The 5,227-nt window shown below is 33.9% G+C and overlaps 1 long non-coding RNA gene across 1 annotated transcript; it reads right to left on the bottom strand.

The window, feature by feature from the left end:
- Positions 1–545: 545 nt before the first annotated feature.
- On the bottom strand, positions 546–4,325 carry LOC144997566 (uncharacterized). Its single transcript, XR_013659851.1, has 2 exons — positions 3,173–4,325; positions 546–707 (listed from the first exon to the last, which is right to left on the bottom strand). It is a non-coding gene; the product is annotated as an uncharacterized LOC144997566 (long non-coding RNA).
- Positions 4,326–5,227: the final 902 nt, after the last annotated feature.

The raw sequence follows: 5,227 nt of genomic DNA, 5'->3' as shown, positions 1-5,227 counted from the left end.
TGCTTCAGTCAGCAAATTAGCTGCATAATCCATCTTATCTTTTTCCGTACATTTGTTGGTGCGAAATTTCTTCTCGGTATGTGGTAGCCATGTCATAGCAGCTATCAAATCGTCTTTTCCTAAAAACTCTATGGGATTACAATCCATGAATTATATAGAGGTACATCTCCCTTATGTCCACTTATATCCAAACAATTCCTAAGTTTTGCAACTTGCAAGATAGAGACATTATTCTCTATGGATAGTATTGTTAATATGCAATACCAGCATACCAATTATCCTCCTACTAGCTTTGACATGTAGTCAGAAATCAACTGGACTTCTAGAAATCAATACCCTTTGAATTTTTCATGGAAGTGCGGATTCCTATTTCATAATGCTTCATCAAGCCCCTGATTAGGCTTCTTAAGCTTATGCATTTTTTCAGTCTAGTGTATATGTTCAAACCCTTTCAAGACATTATAAACATATTGTCACACCCCGGCTACCGGCAGAAACGTCGAGGTGCGCGACGTAAATTAGTAATTACAGTTATTGAATATAAATTGAACAATACAAATACAATCTTCTATTATTACCAATATAGAAATGAAATTGACAAGACCATTGCTAAATCAAGATACACGCCTAACAATTTGGCGTTTACAATAGTACAATAAAAATAACTAAGAGCCTTCGGAGCGAACACTTCCGACTTGCTAAATAACCTGAGAATACAGGCATTAAAAATACATCAACAAAATTGTTGGTGAGTTCCACTGGTTTTGACACGAAGTATTTTTATAACCAAAAGCGTTTTATAAAATTTATCTGGTTAAACAACTTTTATAAATACATACCTTTGTATCAGAAGTATAAGATAATTGAGTTATAAAAATGTATTTTGTCTCATTTAGAAACATCATGTGTTCAAATCCAAATTTTCAAAATTTTGCAAAATAAATATATGTCAAAACTTATATAAAAAATTATACGGTTCTCATGACCAAAATGCTTTTTATATAAGGATTTTAGTGCTAATTTATATAAAATAAAGTCATATCGCATCTTGTGAAAACATAAAATGACCAACTTTACTTTAGAAATCTTGCACAAGCGTTTGTATAGTTTATATGTAAAACTCAAAAGTTTCGAATTTTAAACTTTGTAAAATCGTGTCATGGTATTATTTAAGTATTATCTTACTTAATTTAGGAACCGACACTTAACCAGTGGTGAAAACTCCTCCCACATACATATTGTGTTTTCGTACAAGAACAAAGGGTTTATATAACAAAGGGTTTATATAAATAACTTATTAGCTGTAAGTTATTAAACCTTAATCAGACGTGTCATGATATTAATTAAGTGTTATATAACTTAATTTCTAGTATTGAAACTTATCGTTTTAGGTCACAAATTATTCCACTACCTACAGTCTCTTTCAACTAGTATCAGTGAACAAAACCCCTTGTACAAACCAAATGTTGATTCTATACGGTAACGAAACAAAACTAGGATTTTATGTTGAACTCATAATCGAACTTATGACACCATACTTTTACACCGGCACATTAATAGGGCATGTCTAAATCCCTTACACCACTATAATAGGTGGTAAAATACAATGGTACTAACATCAGCACCAAAATCCGTCTCGTCAGATTTAGTTATAGGTAGCAACTCCCAGGTTGGCCATCTAACCATACAAGATCAATAGTATGACACGTATACCTGTCGTTAGTCGTTATCTGAGGATTAACTATTATGAAAATAAAGAGTTTTCCCACTAAGACACACAATCTTAATATACCCAACAACATAGCTCAAATGGCTTAGGAAACGAACCTAACGCATATGGCTCTAGAAACACCGTAACACCAATAGGGAGACACTGGAGGGTTGGATCCTAGCAATGTGTTTAGGCATCCTAGTCCTAACTTCCCGTTATAAAATTGTTGAATATTTATGAATTTGTTGTTTAGGAATAATATTCGATTGAAGTCTTTTAATATTAAGATATGCAAGACTTAATGGATTTCTAAATTCCTATTGTCTGTTATAATGAAATTTAGGCAACATAACGGTTGCTTTTATAATATTTACCAGGTTTCAACCAACGTGAAACCAACAATTTCCATAATATTTATAATTCACGTGATTAATACAATATAATATTTCATAATTAACAACTCTTAAGTTCTGACAGCGATCATGTTATTATATGGCAGAGAAGTATAATCATATAAGATTATACATGTTTATACGTATATGCTTAATCATAAATGATTATACATATATGTCTATTCACATATTGAGTAATCATAAATGATTATGACAGTTGGTGGCAGAAGAGGTGGTGGTGACAGAGGTGGCGGTGGTATAAGTAATGGAGGTGACTGTGGTGGAGTCGGCTGGTGTCAAAGGTAGTGATAGTGGTGGTGGCGGTTATGGTGGTGGGGATCGTGGTGGAGGAGAAAGGAATGGACGGAGCTGTATAATCATTATACCAGGTCTGCCGCGCCGGTACACCAGAGGCTTAGAGCGGCAGATGTGAAATACGTAGTTGAGGTTGAATCTCAAGATCTCTATTTTATTTTTAATATCAACGGAACCTCTCTCTCTCTTTCTCTATATATATATATATACATATATACACACACACACACACACACACACACATATATATATATATATATATATATATATATATTAAAGGTTAAATTTGATAATTTTAACCAATAATTATATAATTTCATAAACTTGATCTATCCACAATTTATGACAATGTACCTTTTGTTTTATACGCGAATAATATTTTGGGTCATTTTTATATATTTTCATGCTTCCATGAGGTGCTTTAACTTATACATATAAAACCATCATTTTGTGACTTATAATATGAACTTGTGTTAATATAACAATCTACTTATAATCTTGTGATTTTTCTTAATAATTTTATTCATATTTCACATAATGCATAAATATATCATCTTTTAACAATCTACTTTAACTCAATAGATGTACTGGTGATTTATCACATTTTTAGATTGTTATTTCACAAATTTTTGATCAATAGTAAAGTATGATGCTATTTTGAATATGAAACTTGAAAATCTTCAAAACTTTAATAGACACGTATATATTATCCGCCACATATTAAAACCGTAAAAAATGGATCGTAGAAACTCACATTCGATGCGTGATCTTGAGTTGTTTGGAGTTCATTTATTTTTGCGAAGCTTGACATGAGAAACCGCAAAAGCACAATTCATGAATTTTGAAATATTTTCGGGACCATATGAAACGAATGTACCTTATAGGGGTTGATTTGTAACTTCACTAAACTATAGGGGCGGTTTGGTATTTTAACTAACCAGGTAGGACTGATTTTATATAAATAAATCAAACAGGGGTTGCTTTGAATAAAATAAAAGGAGTTAATATTTGAGGATTGGAATGATCTTTTAATGTATTGTCGAAGTGAGGGCTAATTTTGATTAATTTAAATGCAAGTTTGAGTTTTCTTTGACTTGACTTGGTCAAAATCAGAAAGTGTTATCAGTGTTGAAGCCCCGGAGAAGATGAAAGGATCACGAAAGGAAGCAGGCAACAATGGCGCGATCGTCGGTGGTTGATCCGTCAGAAGAGGAGGTGCACTTCCGGTGCTTAACTGGAGCAATAATGGTTAAAAAGGAAGCATCAAGGCTTCTTAGGCAGTCTCCATGTTTAATGATCGGGAGAGGAACGAGCAGTCGAAGTCGCTAGGGAACTCCGACGGTGGCTGGCGATTGTGAGAAGGGGAGGCGTCGATCTCCGGTGAACCTTTCTCGTTCCTAGCAGCTCGTCACGGTCAGCAATCCGTCAGAAGAACAACAACATTATCAGTCACCGTCAATGGGGGGTTTCAGTAGTTCTGATCGATGGGAGAAAAAGGAAGAAGAGGGTGGGTTTGGGTGGTGCTTTGTCGACCGAAGGGGGGCCTACAATCGGCAGCTCCTTTATGTTTTCTTCTTTCTGAAGCGATGGTACACTCACAGAGGGAAAAAACAACATCCAGGGGTGTTTGTGGGATTGGTACTCGACAGAAGGATTATGAGGAGGAGGGCTGCCATGGTGGCCGGCAGCCTCTTCTTTTGGCCGGAGACACCATCATCGGTGGGTGTTTTGTCGATCCCCAAATAGAAGAAGAAGGATCAAAGACCGAGAGGGATCAGAGGTTAGAGAGAGATCAAGATAAATGATTTGTTAGGAAAAATGGTAGCTTCATTTGAAGCTTTGGTTGTACATCTAAAAGTCTCACCGGCTTTAAGAGAAATTTGGGCTATACATATTTATAATGTATATTTGTGGTATAAATCCCGATTCTCGATTCACGTGCTGTTATATTGTCTCAAATTTCTTGAAAGTGACTGCTCAAATTTCCGGTGGATGTGATTTTAAAAACACAGACCAAATTCAGTTCTGATCTATCAAAGTCTTCGAATCAATGTTTAACATTTCACGATTAATTGATTCTTATACTACAGATTTACAAATCTGATTTTGATTGGAATTAAAAATATTATAAAAATAAAATAAAATAATAAACCATAATCTGAGTCCAAAAGTATGCTTAGAAAAAATTTATGAGGCTGGTAGATATCCCAAACGAAGCAGTGCACGATTCGTTTTAAGAAATTAAATAAATACTGAATTTTATAACTTTAAAGAGATGTAACTTTCTGTTACGATATCCGTTTTGGACGTTCGTTATATCCACGAAATCAGTAGAACGTAATCTACTCAAATTTCTTATCCATAACTCTCAAATACACTTAATGATAATATTTATTTTTAACGTCACAAATAGTTTTAATTTAGTGATTTTTGATGTGATCTTCAACGATAGATGGTTTGAGCAGTTTAAGATGTTCTGAAACTAATTATGAATATAATATTTCTAATATACATTATAAACATAAAATTACACACAATTGGTCCTTAACATATGGCGGTTCGCGGTGGCTTGAGCGCCGAACTCTGACCTTTTACCAATTGTTACACATATTTCCTGAAAGTTTTAACAATTCCTTTTTATTCCTCGCATTTTGAAATATGAAGAGGAATTTCGTAATCATATGTAAATTTGAGAATGCAGTTTACACAACTACTATCTATATACATCGGATCTTCAAAATCTATCATCAAAAGTATTTCCTTATAACCATATTGATCATGAATTAGAGCAAAACCTTTTGTCATTTAG

Source organism: Lactuca saligna, chromosome 5 (genome assembly GCF_052625555.1).
Source record: "Lactuca saligna cultivar CGN05327 chromosome 5, ASM5262555v1, whole genome shotgun sequence".
In the NCBI taxonomy this organism is placed as follows: domain Eukaryota; kingdom Viridiplantae; phylum Streptophyta; class Magnoliopsida; order Asterales; family Asteraceae; genus Lactuca; species Lactuca saligna.
The sequence above is the reverse complement of the archived record's forward strand: the minus strand, read 5'-3'. Positions and strand labels throughout refer to the sequence as shown.